Raw genomic sequence first — 24,374 nt, 5'->3', positions numbered from 1 at the left:
CCAAAATACAAGGCATCAATGGGACCAGGCAATATCCCAGCTTTGCCTTTTAAACAACTTAAATCATGACCTAGCAAACCCACTTAGATCCCTCTTTACCCATAGCCTGTGAACTGGCTATGTTCCAGCGGAATGGAGGTCAGCAACAGTAATCCCTCTGCACAAATGAGGACTTTCAACTGACCATAGGAATTATAGGCCCATAGGCTTGACTAGCCTCATCTGCAGGGAAATGGAAATAATCATTATGGACCTTATTAACAAGGATGTATTAATCTCCAAACCCTGCACCCAACCCAATTCAGGTTTATTAAAGGCAGATAATGCCTATTAAACCTAGTTGACTTCTTTGGGAAAGTCACCAAGGCCCTGGATGAGGGAAAGACAGAGCATACCACCAGTCTTATCTAGCTAAGGCATTTGACACAATCCCCTACTCAGATATTATAAAGAAACTACTAGTTAGGAATTAACCCCAACATTACCAGATAGTAGCCAACTGTCAAAGTGGTTGACTATACTGCAGACAATGGTAATACAGACAAATGATTAGTGCCAAAGTCATGAATTAAAGCTAAATGCTAAAAAAATGCATTATTATTCCCTTTGGAATAATTATAGACAGCACCTCCTAAGCATAGACTCAGTGGTACGTGATCTGGGTACTCAGGTTGATAGCAACCTGAACTTTGACCACCACATATCCACAGTAATAAGGAAATCCTTCTATGTGGCACATCTTATAAGCAAAGGCATTGCATCTAGATCTAAGGATGTTATAATTCCATTATACTCGGCCCTCACCAGACCAATAATTGAGTACAATGATCTCTTTTGCATGTATTTCACTAGACACCTGCAATAGTTGGAGAGACCACAGAGGAACCTCACCAGGAAATTACAGGGTAAACAAGTCTTATGTAGAAAGACTGAAAGCCCTGTCACTGTATTCTGTCTCCTACAGGTTGCTAAGGGATGACCTGTACCTAGCTTACAGGGCAGTCTCTGTCCTGTCCCTGCTGGAAATGCTACAAAATGGTAATTCAAACTGCATGAGGGTCACACATTCCACGGATCTTAATTTCAACCACTGACATGAACAAGTCATGCAGGAGAGATAGATACATCACTCAGAAACTGGCAGTTCTCTGGAACAAGCTTCCAATTCACATGAAACAGAGCCCATCCCTGACCCTTTTCAATTGCAATCTAGTGAGAGCAAATTCACTCCTGAGGTGGCACACATGCCCCTCCTGGACAGAGGAAGTCAGTATTTACTACCATAGACCATAGAACCTAACCTCTGTGAACTTCACTCACCTAACCACCAGCAATTGGGGCAACTCGGGATAAATATGGCCAGGTGTGTAATGGCTCTAGGGTCATCAACCTAGCAACCTTCTTTGAACTTATGAACCTATTTCTTAAGTTTATTCATTATAGAGAGGAGTCTACTCCTCTTTGACTGTTCAGTGACAGAATTGTAATGACACTGATGCCATTATATATCTTGGTTGTCTTATTATCTTTCTCATATCAAGACCAGTAAATAAATTTATAATTCTTCCATATCATACCCAGGGGATTTGACTGAGAGTCCAGTTGACATCATGACAGACAGGTTGGAAAGAAAGGACTGCTATGATAATGAGTTCATAAAAACAAAATGATGAGACTTATAAACATTATGGAGAAGCAACAGTAAGCCTGCATGGTGAATGATAGTCATTAATTAGCTGGTGCCATATATGTCTGTAAGAAGTTCTAGAAAAGTTATAAAGTTACGGGATTAGGCTGCTGAATTCAAGATCCATTATTCCAAAGTGTTTGGGTCACAATTCTGGCATTGTTGGCGACACTGCATACACAAATACTGCAATGCAGCTGTCCCTGTGAAGGACCGTTGTCTTTAGGATTGCATCTTCCTAAAAAATGGAGTCTATTTTAATGCTTCTAACTTCCGATGCACATGTTCATGATGCTCATATTTTTTCTGACATTTCTGTATCAAAGAATACAATGTTATTTTATAACACACCAGACAGGTGAGTCTTCCTTATCATCTGTCTTTAAGGAGATAGCCAACCTTATTATTGCAACAGATTGCCATGCCATAAATGTAAATATGTAAATAAAATAAAACAATAAACTAATCCATTATTTTCTTTATTGTTTTCCTTTCTGTTTCTCTGCATGTATTTCCATATCCTTAGAGGTGTAATGCAGTACAGTTAGTTGAACTATTTGTTACACCTCAGTATGTTTTACACCTTGATATGTTTTACAATGTCTTCTACAATGTGTATTAAATGTTTACATATTTAATTTTTCTAGTAGTGGTGCAGCGGTAGCATTGTTCCTTCACAACAAAAGGTTTTCTGGTTCAATTCTTGGCTGGGGTGCCTTCTGTGCAGAATCTGCATGTCTTCCCTGTGTTCATGTTGGTTTTCTCTGAGTGCTACAGTTTCCTCCCCCTTTAGAAAGACATGCATCAGAAGCATTTCTCCCCGGGGGCCTCTGCTGAAAATTGGCTTTGTTCCAAGGCAAACTTTCCTGGTTAACAAATGTTAAATAAATATAACAATATATGGTTCTTTGAAATGCTAGTTATAATTTCTTAACTGCTTTATAGTTTTTAACCATGCATTATATCATGGATTTTAAACTGGTATCCAGTTGCATTTGTATTATGCACTTTGAGCTCTTGCACCAGGGTAATGACCAAAAAGGTTCCATGGATCACCACAACCACCCAAGTAATAATTATAATCCATAAATAAATACATAAAGCATGTGTAACATCACTATGATACATGTTGCCAAGATATGGTTCAGTCATTTGGAAAACAGCTCAATTCATTGAAGTCATTTTGCTTAAGAGTAAGAAATGAAAGGGACAGTAGAACAGGGTGTTTTTTCATAGGTTCATAAGTATGTACTAGGCTAATAGCCCTGGGGTCTTTACAAGCCTAGCCATGGGATTACCCTGGCATAGTGCCACCTGACCTTAGTTCCCAGCGGCTCTGTCAAGTAGAGAAACTGGAGTTATCCCTGGGATGAATTTTCTGTTTCCCATCCACTCGTCAAGATTTATCTTGAAGAGGGTCAGCGAGGTACTCTGCTTGACATGTATGGGAAGTCTGTTCCTTAGCATGGGCAGTCTCTGGGTTATGAACCTGTCCCTCCAGCATGTTCTGTTAATTGTGGTAATGAGGCTGAGGTCTCTGGAGCATGTGGTGTGGAGGGATTGGGATTTCTTTAGATGTAGCATTTCTAACAGAGCTGGGTCAGACATGGCATTGTCAGTCAAGCAGAGATCACCTCTAAATAAGCGATATGATACAGAGAATAGTTGGAGTTTTTTGAGTCTGTCCATATAGGACAAGTGTTTAAGGTATAGTATCCTCTTTGTGAGGTACTTTTGTGGTCTCTCCAGTTGTTGCAGGTCTCTAGTGAGGCACATGCCAAATGGGGCATTGTACTCGATGATTGGACTAATGAGGGAAAAGTAGAGGGAGACAATGACCTCTTTCTTCCTGGGTGCAAAACCCTTAGTAATGAGATGTGTTACATAGAAGGACTTTCTGACCACAGTGGCAATGTGGTGATCAAAACAGAGGTTGCTGTCAACCTGTGTTCCCAGATCTCTTATAACGGCTTCTGTGTTCAATGGACTGCCATCAATGTGGCAATTCATGGGAACAGGGTTTTTTCCAAAGGGGATAACAACACATTTTTTGGCATTGAGCTTAAGGCCATGGTTCTGACACCAGTCATGAGTCTCAGTGAGGCCATTCTGTAGAATGTCAACATCACTTGGGGAGTTAATAGTAGCTCCCAACTTGCAATTGTCTGCAAACTTAGTCAGCCAGAGTCCCTTTGTGTTGGCCTGGACTTCAGAGAAGTAGATACCAAACAGGAGAGGACCCAGGACCAAACCCTGTGGGGCTCCACTCATGACTAGTCATCAGTCTGACTTAGAGTCAGCTACTTTCACATTGTGAGTTCTATCTGTGAGCCAGTTTGCAACCCACCTAGTGATATAGGGATTGATTCCAAGCTTAGTGAGTTTTTCTATGATTCCTGAGTGGGGAATGGTATCAAAAGCCTTGGCCAGATCAAGGGAGGCTGTATGCACCACCTTGCCTTCATCCACAGCTCTGGTGACTGACTCAAAGAAGTCGACCAAGTTGAGCAGGCAAGATCTACCCTTCACAAAACCAAACTGTGTGGGATTCAGTGTTTGGAGATTCCCTATATCCTTGTTCATTAAGTCCATGATGATGCATTCCATAGCTTTGCTTATCAGACTGGCAATGCACCCTGACCTGTGACATACAAGTGGCTGCTCGTTTCTTACCATCTCAGTCAAAATATCTGTCACTGATTTCAGAAATCATCACATAAGTTATAAAACCTTTGTCAAGTTGCCCATTCAGTCTATATGTCTCAAGTGAATGAACTTTCGTGGTTTGGCCCATGACTGACTACAGGACAATTCTTGTGATATCATACTGACTGAAGGACAAAGAACCAACAGGAATAGTATTGCTTCTGATGCATTTTCTTACCAAGCTCTATGCTGCTGTTCATTCTACAGCTACAGTGATCTCTCATAATGTTTTATGAATAAGTTTGCAATGATTCTATAACTATTCTGTGGAATGAGGTCAGAGTTCCATACCCAAACAATTTGAAAAATGCCAGTCATATAACTGATAGTTTAACAATTCAGGCTGCCAGAATGGGATGAAGGTTGTAGCACAGTTATCAGTGTTACATACACATATGTCTGCTATGCTCACACTAAACACACACACACACACACACACACACACACACACACACACACACACACACACACACACACACAGACTAATCCACCATGATTTGCTCAAACAATGGATTTAGCAATAACGCATTTGTAACAGTAGAATAACTGCAAAAAGCTAGGCAATTTTTAAAATGCACATCAGTTTACACATGATAACAGAGAGGAAAACTGTATAACTACATTCTGTATGAGAAACAGATCAAAACTTTAAAACAAATATAGTGAAATTAAACAGATTTCTGCTAGAAGTGCCTCACTAAAATATTGCATTTCCATTTAAAATGGATTTTCACACTTTAGTAGTTCAGAAATGCCATTTTGGAATTTTGCTTATTTCCTATTGAGGATACACATATCACATAATATTGTTCTGTATGCACATTTAGAGTATGTGCTTCTGTATGGGTATACAATTATATGTTATCATTCTGTATCTTCTCCTATCTACACAAGGCTATAGACACACCACACACACACACACACACACACACACACACACACACACACACACACACACACACACACACACACACACACACAAGTCATCAGTAAAGCAAAACTGACAGACTTGAAGGAAACGTATTTCTAAGATAACTAACTAAGACTTTTTTTGTAAGACCTTCATTTTTTTCTATAAAATCTCCTTCTTTAGCAAAGGACAAAGACACTACCTTACAGAACAAATAGTTTTCCCAATGTGGCGTGTGCTAAAAACTTCAGTTATGAAGAACTTACAATTAGTTCATTCTCTTGGCAGACCATTTATCATAAAGCCTCCTGAAATATGAAAGCATTTAACACTGGGAGACGTTATAAATTACTTACAAGTGTTAAGTGTGATTAATAGTGATATATTTTGTTATCTGGTAGCCATACCTTGACTGCAAAGTTATTTTTCCTTAATTACACACTCATGTTAGAAAAGTGCTCACAGGTCTGACTATTCTTCTGACATTTTTGCTTGAAGTCTTTTGGGTTTAATGATATGCATAGTCAACAAACATCTGAAAATAGAAGCTAAATTGTTCCTACCATATCCGGCAACTTCTGCAGACAGTGATATGACTGAAGTTCTTTATTTAAGTGATTTATAGGTATATTAATGATGCATTTATTGTTATGAAAATTAACTAATGGGTTATTATGTCTGACCTTGTTTGCAGCCTGCAGACAGCTGCTGCTAAGACTACAGGCATTTTTTTTATCTTGGATACACATGCAGTGTGTTGGTGTTTCTAGAATAAGTAATGTCATTGTGGATAAATAACTCTGAATTTTTACACCTCATAGACCGAAGATCAGGATCACAAGTAAACCATATACCGAATATAATCAAATATGGGGTTTAAATAATAAATAAGAATGGCAATCCAATACCGTACCTTTATAAAATATGATGCATATTATGTATTGCACTTCTACTAAGCTTATGAAGTCTTAATGCAAATGAACTATTTTAACTTGCATCCTAACTGGATTTTTCAGCAAGATGTTTTTTAAGTACTTACAGGTGTGTTTATTAAAGCTGTTTTTAAAGGATCTTACTGACTGGTATTTATTCATATTCAAAGGGATGTATGTATACCAGCCTCTCCAGTAGAATTAGATGAGCTGATATCACGTAATCACTTCCACACCTCACTATCTTGTCAGTCATCTTGGTAGCTAGACAAACCTAGATGCATTTTTTGACATACTTATTGTTTTCTGCTGATTGTTTAATAAAAATTCTCCTATTACAATGGGAGTATTTTTTGTGAAAGTGAATGACCCATGGAGTGGAGTATAGATAGATAATTTCAAGTAAAAACTGATGATACTGCTAATAATCTGATGGAGAACATTGCAAGTACCAGATATTTCAGAAGGAAAGGTTAAGGATATAATGATATAGCAACTGTAACAACTGATGGTACCCAAGTTAACTGCATTGCCCAATAAATTAGGGACCAGCAGTGTGATGGTGGAATTCTAGAAGGAGGACAGATTTTTGAATGAGTCCAGTTTGTAGAAGGATGATTTATGAAAGTAGGTTATGGATCCATACTTTGCAATTTCAGGATCAGAGAGGAGTAATGATGTGTCCTGGAAATGGATATATAAAGAATATGGGATGATAGATTGAGATGAGTGGTAAGCTATGATGGGTATAAACAAGTACTATAGATAAAAAAACATATTACTGGGGAGACAGTATATGTTTACTAAAGGAGTATGCATATCAGAAGGAACAGTTCCAAATAATTAAATTATTTAGGCTGCACTACACCCATGTCACAGCTGTGCTTGTTGTTTACATTATTACTTTAAAAAAGTCACTGATTTAACATATTGCAGTCTTAGTAATGGAAGAAATAATAAATACGACAAGTGCAGTGAACTAGTTAAAATAAAGAAGCTATCCTTGGGATTCAATAAATTCCGTGCAGGAATAGCACTATTCCTGAACAGAGTGGTCCATGTCTGTATAGCAGAGAAGCACTCCTTGCATATTCATGAATGCGTGCTGCCGTTTAACCTACACAGACATGAACTATGAATGAGTGCAGGGGGTGTGTTCAAGTAGTGCACGGATATTGAAGACACCCCTTGCACTCGGAAAGTGACGTACAGCACTTTCTAATATGATCTGGCATAATATTAGAGAATTACTCTAATATTCTGCCAATATTTCAGTGTCCATGGACATTGAAATACACATGGCAGCAGGAAAGCAATGCAAGGGATGTGTGACAGGTTCTGTGACACACCCCCTGCATTGTAAAAGAGCCGTATGACACCTCCACAACCTGCTAAAGCAGGAAATGCGTAGAAAAGCACAAATAATGGGGGATACATCCTTGAAAAGGGATCACATCATACATATTGGCCTCACTAACTTAGAAAGTTGATAGAAAACAGATCATACATTAGCATGAATTACGAAATGATGGAAGTCTGAAAGCAAATGTATGCCAATATTCCCTGACAGCAGTCCATGTGGACAAAGGCAAAAACAATGGGGGGACAAAACAATAAAAATAGAGACAGATCTGAAATATTGCCCTCACACATTTAGAAACTTGATAGAAAATAGGATATGTATTAGCAAGAATCTCTGAAGGATAGAAGCCTGAAAGCCACATGTATGCCATTATTTACTGATTGCATCCTCAATGACTTGTCTAAACACCACAATACTCAGTATATAACATAATAAAGTAATAATATTATTATAATTTTTTATTTCTAGGTTAAGGAATGTTTAAGCATAGGTAAGCGGGTGTGAGCACTATGGCCCTATGCTTACCATAGCCTAAACATTCCATAGGAAATAAATACAAATAAACAAGTGAAATATCCAAGCTGAGACAGTGTAGTGGTTAGAGTCCTGGTTTACATGCAGGTGTTCTCAGTTTGTGTACCAAGACAGGCAAGTTGTTTTTATATGGGAAAGCAGTGTTAAAATTATTTTTTTAATTTAAATTATGTAGTAACTGTTTTTTTGTCAACCAGGGTAGTGTAGCTGGTGTACAATGTAAGTGTGAGTGCATATAACATCTGAATCACCCATGTACACACAAGTGTTCTATACAGTATAGTCAAACCCCTTGCCAATGTAAGAAAAACACATAGAGGGATGGTCATGTAAAGTACATCATATACACTTAATAAATGAAGTCAGTCTTCTGATATATGTAAATAAATAAAAGTGAGCAATGGTTAGCAATAGTCAGCTATGCTTAGCAGGTGTAACAATTGCTAAGACGTGAATGCTAAGCAGCAGGTAGCTCAGCTAAGTGGATTTGCGGACTGTTAAACACTGCTCAACAACGTCTCCTTTAAGCTGTGTTAAAACCAGCTTAGTGGATTTGTGCACTGCTTAGCAGAGCCTATCCTTTTTAAAATGGTCCAATGACAGCAAAGTACTGTTGTGAAAATAGAAGCATAAACAGTTATTAATGGATTTTCTGTCTCTCCCATGACTCCTCATCTGCATCAGTAATTATTACTCATATACTATGGGTATGTTGTGCTCCAACCCTATTGTTTGGACTTGTGTTATATTATTGTTAATATATTTTATTACTTGCATGTTTACATATCTTGTCCAAATACTCTTGTTGGTGGCCTGTTGCCGCCAGTGTTACTGGCATGCTGTTACGATGCATATTGTTGTTCCATTTATGCATGTGTTCAGTTTTCTATGCAACTGTTTCAAATCTGATTTATGGGATTAACTTGAACACCCATGCATGCTGTTATAACTAATCTTGAAATGTGTTGTTCTTGACTAACCAACATATTTTGTAAAACCTCAATACCATAACACATTTGGGAAGGGAGATCCCAGTGGATCATCCTGTCCCACCTCATCTGGCTGTGGCACCAGGCCTCCACACATCTGGTAGCCATCCCAGATCTCCCTCGTCTGCTGGTCCTGCACCACCTTTGGGTGTAACTGCCACAGGGGATGGGTGCGGACAGGAGGCTGTCACCCACAGTCAGGTCTGGGGTTTGGTGCACAGCACTCTTTGATCCAAGTTTGGAGAGCAGCTGCTCCAGATTGAGGGCTTCCTGGTGCACCTCAAGGGCAGCCCACCCCTCTTGTCCAGCCCCCAGCACAGCCACCTTTGGGGCCGTGAAGGTGCAGTGGTAACTGCCCATGGGTGGGGATCTCAGTCGCACTATAACCATAGGGGGGCCCATGGGATTCGGATTCCTCACCACCCTCCCCGTCAAATATGTTTACCCCCTCATGTGTCATATACCGCCCCGTCTGCTGTCTTGTCTGTCTCCCAACCTACCTCCCCTGACGTACCTACAAGCCTTACCCAACATCCCACTCTCACCTTAAAAAAAGAAAAGGGCATCTCTAACCCAAAAAAAATATCGCCCCGTACATAGCTGTCCATTTCACACATGTGTCCACTGGACACATGTAATCTGGTCCAATTGGCTTGACAACAGATTTCCGTCATCCTCACCCCTCTCTCTGGGGTTGTGTCCAAATCCACCTCCAAATTCTGTAAAAATGCACAGCTGTTGCTATATAAGAAATGGACAGCTATGGACCTTCCCTAAACCTGTCCTGCACATCCCTAGCTATCTGCATTCCCCTTTTTCACCACTTTCCTATGACTCTTTTTACTTTTCCTTTGAAGAAATTAGCATAGGTGTAAGTGAGTTTGCCCGATGCTAAGTGAAGCCTACACAGATTAAGCATCTGTACAGTTAACCGTATGTTAGTATCTCCTAGTGTCATGCAAACCCACTTACAACTGCTTAAAACTGCTTTAATCACTCTGTTTCCATCAGCCACTGTTCTGCCTAGCAACAAGATAACCAGCCCAGCAAAGGCTCGAACCCAGGGCTCTGTATACCATAGTCAGAGCAATGTACCACTATACCATTTGAGCTGGAAGGACTGCTGCTTTTTCAAACATATGTGGTAGAGTCCTTCAGCAGTAGGGAAAAGATTCTGTATAATCAGTTAGGTTTTGTATATATACATAAACAGATGTATATATGTATGGAGATGCATCTTCTTCTTCTTTCGGCTTTTTCCCGGTTAGGGGTCGCCACAGCGGATCACCTGTCCGCACATTGAATGGCAGTGGAGTTTTTACAGTGTCGAGTTGCCAGCCCGGCGCCCAACCTTCCACAGAAGGCAAACTCACATGCACACCTAGGGCCAATTTAGAGTGTCCAATCCACCTGCAGCATGTCTTTGGGATGTGGGAGGAAACCGGAGCACCCGGAGGAAACCCACGCGACCACAGAGAGGACATGCAGACTCCGCACAGAAGGCACCCCAGCCGAGGATCGAACCGGAGAACCTCTTGCTGTGAGGCGGCAATGCTAACCACTGCACCACCGTGGCCGCCCTATGTATGGAGATGCATATATATGGAAAATATATAGATGATATAAATAGAGATATACTTATAAAATATATATAAAAAGAAAATATACACACACACACACACACACACACACACACACACACACACACACACATATATATATATATATATATATATATATATATATATATATATATATATATATATATATATATATATATATATATATTCTCATAACATGCAGTGGAATCATACCTCAGAACCATACCTCTCAACCTCTTAGTGCAAGACATCTGGCCATAGGCTGTCAAAATGGGGGGAAAATTGGCCAAAACTAGGGATATATTTTAAATATTGCTCTTATAAATGCAGAATGTTGCCAGAGTGACAGGGTTTGTTGCAGCATACATCTGCTGAAGGATGTGAGTTCTGAAACTAAATTGTATGTCACCATTTACTGACAGAAATCCTCAGATCATCTCAGTGATTTACCAGGGAAATAAAAATAATGAATCTATGGAGCAGACCAGAAATATGAGCAATAAACCTGGACATTCTGAAACAATCCAGCCAGTTGAGAGGCATGCTCAGAACCCCTTAGTGCAACAAATCTGGACCAAGCCTGACAAAGTGGGGAGAGAAAGACATGAAAATAGGGACATATCTAAAATACTGGAGTAGATAAGCTGACACAGTTGCTGCAGTAACACCTTCCTGTCTGTCCTAACATATATTGACTTAAATAGCATAAGTCCAACACTCAATTGCTTCTCACTAGTTAGTGACTTAAATCATCACATCATCCCACTGATGTGTCAGAAATGCACAACACTTATGGGTCCAGGCAACAGTACATCCTACAAATATCTGGACATAACGTCACATTAGGGAAGCTACACTCAGCTGCTAAGCATGTCACCAAGTACCATCCGAACTACACTCAGACCTACACAACACTGACCTAAATCCGCTATGGGGAATTACACATGTATTTGGAAATATATCAGGCACTACAGGGATGTAACAGCATTGAAAAACAGACACCAGTGTGAAAGTATATACCCACAACCGATTTCACCACAGTCACAGTGAAATACCAGTAAGCCAAATGAACAGTAGAGTATAAGGACTGTGTGAACCAAAACATCTCATCATGGTTTGCCACCCACACACTACCCCTACATATAGTGGCCCAATTTACAATGTAGTATGATGCCTCACAGTAGTATGGGACATGTCTCAGTCTGCCACTACAAACATATACAGCCAATAAACCACCAGAAACTGGAACAGCATGTACAGTCAGATAGAAAAGGAACTGTAACACATACATCTACCCCTCTCCATACACAGGCCAAATAATATTTACACACTACACTATTACACAAACCTGACAGTCTGTCAACAATTGCCAGAAATACACAGACCTCTCAACTGTTCAGAGTCCCACAGAATGTCCAGGCTTTGTCCTTCTGTATAAGGCCTCTTACGCATAACATGTCTGGCATTCTGATACATCACTGGGATGGTATCAGGAATGAAGGCAGTAAATAATGTGATACCCTACATATCAACCTCTTATTGCATGACATCTGGAAAAAGCCTGGCATACTTGGGGACAGAGGCCCAAAAACAGAGGCATATGTGAAATATTACTGTTATAAACCGAGACAGTTGCTGGTGTAACAGGGTTTGTTGTAACATATCATTTATGAGGGATATGAAGTCAGAAACACACATGGATGATACCATTTACTGACTGCAATCCCCACAGTATGCTACTGATTTTCCAAAGACAAAAAAGGAACACACCAAACATAAGAGTCCAACTCTGGCCATTCTGCGAATAGCCCTACAGTTGAGAGGTATAGGTTCATAGGTTCATAGGTAAGTACTAGGCTATCTTCCTGAGGCATCTATAAGCCTAGCCAGAATGTGTTGACTTTTGCTGCCCCCTTAGATTAATTCCCTGCACCTCAGTCTAGCAGAGCCACTGCAGTAATCCCTGGGATAAATTTTCTGTTTCCCATCCACTCATCAAGGTTTGTCTTGAAGAGTGTTAGTGAGGGGCTCTGCCTAATATGTCAAACATATAACACTGTCAGACTTAAAATCACACAGAAAAGCAATGCCCACACAAACCCTGTTAAACTAGCATTAATTCAACTGTATAACAGCAATACCTAATTTCTGTCCCTATGTCTGGAACATTCTCCATCAGTTTTTTGGGCTGTCTCCACAGTTGTCATTGGTATTTCCAACTACCCTTTGTGATGCTGTTGTTCACACACCTCCATGAAGTCCCCCTCACAGGCAAGGAAAAAGCCAACACCCACATAAAGTACTCAGTTATAGGAGTGTGTTGCCATGCTATAGGAAAAACAACACAGCTGTTCTGCATGCAATTAGCAAGTGTGGGAGACCAGTTGGTGCACAGGCCATCAGCTGCTCATGAGCATTACCTACAAAAGGCAAGCTGCTGCCTATGCAAAACAGATTTGTACCCAATATCTTGGAGAGAGAGAGAGAGACAGACAGGCAGACAAACAAACCAACGAACCAACACATAATGGAATCCAACCAACCATACTTAGAAAAAAAGGTATGTCAAACAAGTAAGCATGTAATGGAATGCAGTAGGGGATGTGTAATAATGAGAAATAGGAAGTTCAACAAATATGTCTCAACAAGACTTGTTGTACTGATACATTGCTGATCAGAACCTATGGCCATAGTATTTGGGTCTGTCTGAAGTGACATAGATCACAGCCCTGGCCCCTGAGTCACCCCAGGAAAGGATGGCTCACATATGACTACTACTGAAGTGTTTGTTGAACAATATTGACTGTGACACTGCTAGGTCAGCTACTGGGATGTTGTAGATATCTATATCTTAATTGTGAATACAACTATGATATACATGTTTGTCTCAGAAATGTGAGAGACCTATACAGGGTATTTGCATAGTAAACTACTGTTGCAGATGTGTGTGTTGAAGTGCATGTGATATACTGAGCTCATACCATTCAACCGGCCATTGTTATGAACACTGACCATACATGTGCCTCATATTTGTAGTCATTTACTCATAGAGTTGTGTTAGGTCTGGCAAATCATTGGCAACCTGTGAAGACTGACATTACAACATCTCCTTCTCTTTCTTTTGGCTGCTCCTGTTAGGGTTTGCCACAGTGGATAATCTGACTCTATTTCTTCCTGTCCTCTGTATCTTGCTGTGTCACACCAACCACCTGCATTCCTCTATCACCACATCCATACACCTTATCATAGGCCTTCCTCTTGTCCTCTTATCTGGCAGTTTTATCCTTGCCATCCTTTCCCCAATATACTCAGGATCCCTCCTCAGCACAACTAAACCAACATAATCAAGCTACTCTATGACTTTGTCTCCAAACCGTCCAACCTGTGCTGACCCTCTAACATACATATTCCAAATCCTGTCCACCCTTGTCACACCCACTATAAATCTTAACATTGTTAACTCTGTCACGTCCAGCTCTGACTCCTATCTTTTTATTAATGCCACTGTCTCCAACCCATATAACATAGCTGGTCTCTCTACCTTCTTGTAGACCTTCCTTCTCACTCTTAATGGTACTCGTGTTACAAATCACTCCTGAAACTTCTCCACCCACCACATCCTGCCTGTACTCTCTTCTTCACCTTTCCCCCACACTTGTCATTACTCTAAACTGTTGATCCCAAGTGTTTACACCCATCCACCTTTTCAAATTCTACACCCTGCATCCTCACAATTCTTCTATCCTCCCGCCAATTCACACACATATATTCAGTTGTAGTCCTGCTGACCTTCATTCTTCCCCTCTCTAGTGCATATCTCCACCTCTCCAGGATCTCCTCAACCTGTTCCCCACTCTCACTACTGATCACAATGTCATCGGCAAACATCACAGTTAACGGGGATGCCTGTCTGATCTTGTCTGTCAACTTGTCCATTACCACTGCAAATAAGAAAGGGCTCAGAGCTGATCCCTGATGTAATCCCACCTCCACCCTAAACGCATAAGTCACTCCCACTGCAGAACTCACTGCTGTCACACTACCCTTGTACATATCCTGTAGCACTCTTACAGATTCCTACAACACTCCTGACTTCCTCAAACAATACCACAACTCCTCTCTAGGCACCCTGTCATATGCTTTCTCTAAGTCCACAATGACAAAACACAACTCCTTCCGACCTTTTCTGTACTTCTCCATCAACACTCTCAGAGCAAACATCACATCTGCAGTGCTCTTTCTTGGCATGAAACCATACTGCTGATCATTAATCATCACCTCCCTTTCTTAACCTAGCTTCCACTACTCTTTCGCATAACTTCATGCTGTGACTGATCAATGTTATCCCTCTGTAGTTACTACAGCTCTGCACATCACCCTTATTCTCATAATTGGTACCCAAACACTTTTTTCTCCACTCCTCATGCATTCTCTTACTTTCCAAAATTTCATTAAACAATCTGGTTAAAAACAGCACTGCCATTTCTCCTAAATACCTCCATGCTTCCACGTGTATGCCATCTGCACCAACAGTCTTTCCATTCTTAATCTTCTTCATAGCTATCCTTACTTCCTCCTTGCTAATCCATTGCACTTCCTGATTCACCATACCCACATCATCCAACCTTCTCTCTCTCTCATTCTCTTCATTCAGCAGCCCCTCAAAGTATTCTTTCTATCTGCTCAACACACTCTCCTTGCTTGTGAGTAGGTTTCCCTCATTATCCTTTATCACCCTTATCTGTTGCACATCCTTCCTAGCTCAGTCCCTCTGTCTAGCCAATTGGTACAGGTCCTTTTCTCCATCCTTAATGTCCAACCTTTCATACAGTCCTTCATACGCCTCATCCTTAGCCTTCACCACCTCTCTCTCTTTGCCATGCACCTCATCTCCATATACTCCTGTCAACTTTCTTCATCTCTCTGACAATCCCACTTCTTCTTTACCAACCTCTTTCTCTGTATACTCCCCTGTACTTGCTCATTCCACCACCAAGACTCCTTGTCCTCCTTCCTCTGTCCATATGTCACACCAAGCACCTTTCTAGCTGTCTCCCTTACTAGCTCTGCTGTAGTCACTCAGATATTCGGTAACTCTTTACTGCTCCCACTGCCTGTCTTAACTCTTCCCTAAACTCAACATCATAATCACCGTCTTTCAATTTCCACCATTTGATCCTTGGTGCTGCCCTCACACTCCTCCTCCTCCTCTTGATCATCTCATCAATGTCATCCCACATACCAACATTCCATACTGCCTAACTACACTTTTCTCTGTCACCACTTTACAGTCTCCAATCTCCAAACCAGTTCTCATGCATAGGCTATAATCCACCTGTGTGCATCTTCCTCCACTCTTGTGTGTCACCCTATGCTCCTCTCTCTTGTTAAAATACATATTCACCACAGCCATGTCCATCCTTTTTGCAAACTCCATCACCATCTCACCTTCTGCATTCCTTTGCTTAATAACATACCTACCAATCACTTCCGCTTCCCTTCTGTTCCTTTCAACAACATGCCCATTGACATCTGCTCCAATCACCGCTCTCTCACCCTTGGATACAGCCATCACCACATCATCCAGCTCACTCCAATGTTTTTCTCTCTCATCCAGGTAGCCTAGTACCTACCTATGAACATATGAACCATCGCATGTGAAACTTGAGGAGCATATGCACTAAGAACAGTCATCATCACACTTCATAAACATCACTCTATCTGACCATCTTTTCACCTCCAAAAAACACTCTTGGCATACTGTTCCTTCAGGATAACCCCTACAGCATTTATACTCCCATTCACACCATGATAGAACAATTTGGACCTGACTCTGATATGCCTAGACTTACCCCCTTCTATCTGGTCTCTTGCACACACAATATATCACCCTTCCTTCTGTCCATCATATTAGCTAGCTCTGTCTCCATACCAATCATACCGCCAACATTAAAAGTTCCTACCCTCACTACCACACTCCTAGCCTTTCTCCTCTCTTCCTGCCATATGAGTGTCGGACATCCTTTAGCATATGTCTGTGAATGCAAAGGCTACTGTGGTATCAAATGACTTAAGTGTGTTACAGCAAAATTAAGAAAGTGATGCAAATGTTGGCCCTTCGCCCCCTCCCCCCCCCCCATGCATGTGTGGTGTCCTCCAGATATCCTGCTCTAATAGGTTGACAGGAATGACTGAGCAGCAAGAGTGTAAATACAGTGTGCCATACTGACATAGAACAGAAACAGATATCAGGTATGGGATGCAAAACATCAGGTAAACAAGCTGTACATGTTGTACACAACGTCAGGTAAACAAGCTGTACATGTTGTACACATGTGTAATCGTAGTGCCTGTGCATCCAACAGAGTTAGTTTTCTACAGCTACTGGGTGTTGCATTGCCCTGACACAGACATGGGTGCTAGAATAAGCATGATAATCAGGTTGAAATTGGATAGGTGTCTTACTGTGTTATAACCTTGTGTCCATGCCTACTACAAACTGCTATATGAACACCTATATAGCTGTATGGACTCAGCAATACCTCACTCATAAAACCTGCCTCCACCAAGATAGAGTAATCCCCTTTGCTGCACAGCAGCATTACACAAACCACATAATTGGTCACTATATTGGCTGTACAGGGCCAAGTAGGAGCAGGCACCAACTTGGAAGCAAGTCAACCTTTGTCTGAATGAGCATATAAGGTCATAGGTGGCTTACTGTCAGGCTAACTATGAGTACATATCGGACACATCCTCCAAGGCCAGTCACTAGGCCATCTTCACGTATGTCTTCAATCTCAGAGGCAACTCCCCATCCCACCCTGTAATGGTGGTCAATCACACCACGCACACACGCACACACACGCAAACACACACACACACACACACACACACACACACACACACACACACACACACACCATAGCTATAGCCAAAACCATGCCATACAGGTTAAGGGCAAACATCATCCCACTATCAGTATAGGTGGATATGCACAGCACCTGCACCCCTTCCCTCATAATCAGGGAGCAGGTGCTTAATGCCTATTCAAAGTCAACAAAAGTAAGTCTCCATGGGACCTGATACATTCCTGTTGGCATCTTACATGAACTCAGGGGTATGCTCCCAGCTCCATTAAACACTGTACACAAGCAAAGTCTGAGCATCATTGACATCCTATATGCAGTAGATGGCCACTGTCATCCCTCTACACAAAGGTGAATGATGAGTGGTGGGTTATGCAATATACTGGCCATCACTGGGGGAACATGACACATCAAGACTAGTAGTGCAATGCAGGTTCATATTGTGCTGAAGATGACAGGGGTATGATGTGGCTGTAAGTGGTGGCTAATGATAGTCCGTGTTGATGTGCAGGTTCTATAAATAACTTTGACCAATGTATGAGGTCCTGTGATGTGTTTCCCTGTTTATGTCTTCCAGGTGAATGCAGCGGCAAAGACAACCACCATATACTGCATCCAAAAATGCAGCCATTATGGATGCCGTCATCCAGCAAATGGGGTGATGTTTGCCTGTGGCCAACACAATCTGTGGGAGCAGACTGCCCTCTGGGATGACCATGTCTACAGAGTTAACAACTTGGGCCACCATAGACGCACATATGATCAGGTCAGGCATCGGGTAACTGACCTGATACATTGTGCCTGGCAAAGGGCTGCTGTCGTGGCCAGGGACCATACCACTAGAGGTGGGGGTCCTGCCACACAGGCCCCACTTACAGCAACAGAGGAGCTCCGTGCCAACCTTCAGGCAGCCACCACACACCAGCCAAGCCAAGAAACACAAGTTGTGGAGGTGGGTGGCACCCAGGCATCAGGTGAGGAGCATCCATGTAAGGCCCCAGTGCACATCAATTGAATACTGTCACAGTCATACTGGATTCTGTAGAGTATCTAGATGCATATGTCAAGTCAAACTGCATTTGTGGGTGGGGTTTTGTAAAGCACACAAGTGCACATCTATGGTGAAGGACAGCAAATTGTGTACTATCAGGGCTTGTATTGTACATGTGCAGAAAAGTAGCATTCATCTTGTATGAATACCACATGTGAATCTGCTGACAGTACCGCTCCCCCACAACTACATAGGTCCCTCTGGTCTGGATGTAGGACAGCAACCTGACACCAGTGAGTATGGGATTGTCCTGTTGTGGCTCTCCAGTGCCCCATGCTTGTTAGGGTCACGTATGTTACCATGCACACAACTGTTACTCTCAGCCATATTGTGATATGTGCATGTTCACTAATGGTAAGGTTAACTGAATTGCATCACAGTGTCATCACAGTGGGCTATTTGCAGGAGAGGTAATGTATCTGTAGCATACCTCACAATATGTCATTGCAAAAAATCTGGACAAAGACTGACAAAATGTGGGGACAAAGGCCCCAAACTATGGACATATTTTAACTTTAGTCTTACACAGTGCATAAAAAGATGTACACACCCCTGTTAAAATGCCAGGTATTTGTGATATACAAAAATGAGACCACTATAAAAAATTCCAGACCTTTCCAATCTTTAATACGACCTATAACCTCTACAATTCAGTTGTAAAACAAACAGATCTGTTAGGGAACAATTATGACAAATAAAAAACTTATAATAAGCTAGATGCATAAGTGTGCACGGGCTAAAGCAAACACTGTGTTGAAGCAGCTTTTGATATAATTACAGCATTACATCTTTCTGGGTACACACCTGCCATCAATTACCGAGAGTCTTTGATTAACACCAAATAATGGTCAGCTGCCCTACTAGGAATTTCCTAAAATTAACCCCATTGCCTGCTACAACAGCCATGGTTCACATAGTGCTTACAAAGCATCAAAGGGATGTCATTGTTGAAAGTTATCATCCTAGAGAAGAGTACAAAAACATTTCCACAGCATTGCATATACCATGGAATACAGTGAAGACAATCATCAAAAGGTGGTGAAAAAATGGGGTATACGTGACATTGCAAAGAAGTGGGCATCCCGCCAAATGTATTGAAAGACAAGACCCAAACTGGTCAGGGAGGCTGCTAGGAGACCTACAGCAACACCAAAGGAGTTGCAGGAATCTCTGCAGATACTGTTTGTGTACTACATGGGAAAATAATCTCCAGTATTCTCCACGTCTAGCCTATGGGGTAGGGTTGAAAGATGGAAGCCTTTCCTCACACAGAACAACATCCAGGTCTGACTAAATTCTCAAGGACAATACATCAGTTCTCCCAAAAGCATGTGGAAAACTGCTTTATGGTGTAATGAGACCAAGGTTGCACTGTTTTGCCACAATTACAAAATGTTGGTTTGGCGCAATACAACACTGTGGATCATCCAAAGAACACCATTCCCACAGTGAAGCATTGTGATGGCAGTGTCCTGCTTTGGGGTTGCTTTTCATAAGCTGGAAGTTGGCCTTCAGCCAAGGTGGAGGGGATTATGAACAGTTCCAAATACCAGTCCCTTTTTGTCCAACATCTTCAGGTGTCTACTAGAAAGCTGTAGACGAGGAGGAATGTCACCTTTCCACATGACAATGACCCAAACCATACATCCAGATCAGAAAAAGAATGGCTTTACCAGAAGACAATCAACATTTTAGAATGGTCCAGCCAGAGTCCATATCTACATCCAATCAAAAATCTGTGGGGTTTCCTGAAGAGGGTTGTGCACAAGAGATGCCCTCGCAATCTGGCATAGTTGGAGGGTTTCTGGAAGGGAGAGTGTGCAAATATTACTAAGTCAAGATGTGCCATGCTGATAGACACCTTCACAAGAGGACTGACTGTTGTAATTAAATCAAAATGTGCTTTAACAAAGTATTAGTTTAAGGGTGTGCACACTCATGCAACCAACCTATTGTATGCATTTAATTTCCTATATGTTACCCCTAACCAGTGTGTTTGTTCTTTAATTGGATTGCACAGGTTATAGTTCACATTAAAGGTGGTAAACATTATGACATTATTTATGTGGCCTCATGTTATATATCAGAAAGAACGAGCATGTTAACAGGGTATGTACACTTATTATATCCACTGTAAGCTTAGAAGGTTGTTAGAGTAACCATTTTTGTTTTAACATACATTTACTGCAGTTTTTTAAGTGTGAATCTCAAATTATATCATTAATTAGTGACGCCAATCCTCAGATCATCCCAGTAATATGTCAGATAAACACAGGATTTATGAGGAACAAACAAAAATATGATCAACACATCTAGACATTCAGCAAAATTCTGTACAGTTGAGAGGTATGTTCTGTAGGAGTTGCCACTGTGCCATACAGGTGAGCAGCAATAATGTGTACATGGCTGCAGTGTGTTCTAGGTGAAGGCCCATCACCTACTAACACTACTCACATATCCCAGAGGTGTGTATTAGTAGTAACATTAAGTGGAAAGGGCTGCACTGCATGATGTCAAGGGCCTGTCCAGAGTGTGTATGCTGTGGTCTGACTCTGTCATGAATGTCACCAGTTGTCTATTGTTTGGTCTGTGTCATGCCTTTGTGCCACCTCACCTGTATGTGTGTGTGTGTGTGTGTGTGTGTGTGTGTGTGTGTGTGTGTGTGTGTGTGTGTGTGTGTGTGTGTGTGTGTGTGTGTGTGTGTGTGTGTGTGTGCGTGTGTGTGTGTGTGTGTGTGTGTGTGTGTGTGTGTGTGTGTGTGTGTGTGTGTGTGTGTGTGCGTGTGTGTGTGTGTACCAGCAAGCCTTATAATGCAGGTATTAATTTACATATCATGATGGTCACGGCCCTCTCACTCAGAATCTGATGTCAGTGTCTCTTCAGACTCTGACAATGATAGTGGTCATAGTGGGGCACAGGTGGGGTTGTCAGGGGCTGAATCTGTACCATCAGTTGGCATCCCACAGTCATCCACAATGTCCCAGCACACAGTCACAATGCCCACACATACCCTGTCCCCAGCAGCCACAGATAATGGACAGTTAGCAGGTAGTGGCATGGAACAGGCTAGTGCGGTGACTATGGAAGGTGTGAGTGTAGCCACTGGCCATAGTCAGAGTGCAGATGAGGTCCCATACAGGCGAATAGACAAGGGTGCTCAAAAGAGGACTGCTGCCTGTCAAGCCACTGATGCAAGGGCCACAGCAAGTGTCACCACACACATGTTTCGGGCTGTCATAGATGCAAAGGCACATAGTGAATGCAACACCAGACAAATACTCAGGGTCTTGTATGCACATCTTCCTGGCTTACATGGTGACATACATGACCTTGTTGGGGCCACACATCAAAATACTGAGGTCATGAATAGACGGTGGGGTGAGACCTTGTCAATCCTTGACCTTGGCATGTCTGTGCTAGAGCATGTGATGGGAGATTGGCATCGGCCACGTGGATGTAGGTCAGTATCAACATCAGCTGAGATCCTATGGGGCCATGCATATTCACACTCCCGTAGTGGGAGTACCACCAGCACTACTTAAGGGGGGGTGCTTTCCACACCACACTGGAGCAGGCCATGGGCACATGGCCCTGGCCAGTCCCATCAGGGACACAGATACAGCAGACAGCAGTCACCATCGGGAAGCAGTACTGCATCTGGCCATGGGCCTGGTAGTGCCAGTGAGATCCCTGACAGGACCAGTTACTGAGTCCGTGGCTGGAGACAGTGAACAGTACACCCTGTCATGTACAGTCAACAGCTGTCCAACATACCTCTGTGCAGGGCAGCCAAATGGTGTGACTGTGTACATACATACACACACACACATCTGTATTACAGGCACCTCCAGACACACACAGCACCCCTGCCCACCCCATTTAAAGAATACTCCTCCAAACACACACATAATGTCAACTGTATTGCCCAGCCTAGGGCTCTGGTAAACCTACACTACACCCTGTGCATATGATGATACCTGTGCCACATTCCTGTTATCCATATCATCATTGCAGGGACATGCTAATATGGGTCTGATGCACTGGGTGAATATAGTACAGTGGAGCTATGTAATGCTGCTTAAGGTGCTGTCTGCCTGCATTTGTTATGGGTACACATAAATTTGTATATACCTTATTAGCCATGATGCATTATTGCTGTTAGTACCACTGACTGAATGTAGTTTGACATGCTGTATTCTGTCTGTGTCCCAGGTGTCTGTGTGTCTGCAGGCTGTGGCCCTGCAGACATTACAAATGTGGAGTATGGCAGAGTGGAAACACATCGACTGTGTCAGTGCTAAGGTACAGCTGTATATGTACACATTTATCAGGTCTGTGTAACAGTTATTGCATGCGCCACAGACAAGGGAGACTGCAGGATTTTTTGCAGGGGGTGCAAACCCAGAGCCCCGCCCATGCAGCACCACCCCCTCCACCCATGTAGCCCCCCCCTCCACTCACCCACGCAGCCATTCCAGTGTCCCATTACTTAGCTATTTCTCCCCATCTGTCATAGACACTGTTCAGATCTCTCAGTGTGCATACTGTTTTATGCTTTACTTCTACAATGATTACAGATATTTGGATTTCATTTACAACTTTTATTTCCAATTTTATAGCACAAGCACTGATAGACATTTACTAAACCTAAACAAAACAATAGTCTTACAATAAAAACAGACTTATCATTAAAACTTCTCTACCTTTGAAACCCACATTCACTGAAACAGCATTGAAACCCACATTCAAAGAAAATGCATCTGGCCAGTGGCAGGGTAAGTTAATCTTTGGGCTGTTTTCAAATCATAGGCTCCTTGCACACATTTTTAGAACCATGCAAAAGTTCTTTGATTCACCTTCCTGACTGTATTAATTATATTATATAATAATTGAATTATATCCCTTGTATAATACAGCACCACTTGTTAGAGTGTGTTTTAAATTTATAGTTTTGAACATTTTTCCTTTAAGCAATGAAACAAATCATATGAACCAATAATGACAACCTGCCAAATTCAGAAGATTTCAACCGTAAAGGGCCATTCAAACTTCTGTCATACAATCCACCAATATCAATTAATACGCAGAATATCTGCAGAAGTAAAAGTCATCTGAATAATTCCACATTAAAGAGATCTGAAACCAATGAAAAGGTTGTTGCTAGAAAACAACTTTATATATCAGTGTTTCATTTACAAATTCAGTGCCTGTTGCCCTTGAATAAATTGCTAGGTTACATTAAAAGAAATGGTAAGCTGGTATATTGCAATAGGGAATGGGTGGCAAGCTGAAAAACAGGTTCATAGTTATTAGGTGTCTCATCCAAAGGAGGACATACTAAGGTCTGAAGTACCATACCCCCTTAAAATACAAATGTACATGTTGTAGGAATAGAACCTACAGCCCTTTGCATCAAGATGCAGGTACACTACCTGCTGTGCTAACACACACATACACCTCAACTTCTTAGTGCAAGAAATCTGGGCAAAGCCTAAAATAAACAGGGACAGATTATAAATATTGCTTTCATGAATGTATACAATTGCTAGAATAACAGGATTTGTGTTAGTATGCAATGTCTAAAACTATTTAGCAACTTCAATCCTTTTTAGGAGGAATATGGGGCAAAAATCTGGACATTCTGCAAAAACCTGGACAGCTGAGGGGTATGCTATGCCTGGGTGTGGGTAATGCTGGATTTACCCACGGTTGGCGAGGTTTGGTCATGAGGG

Source organism: Protopterus annectens, chromosome 1.part1 (genome assembly GCF_019279795.1).
Source record: "Protopterus annectens isolate FY-2018-M chromosome 1.part1, PAN1.0, whole genome shotgun sequence".
NCBI lineage: Eukaryota > Metazoa > Chordata > Ceratodontiformes > Protopteridae > Protopterus > Protopterus annectens.
This window is presented reverse-complemented; position numbering follows the sequence as displayed.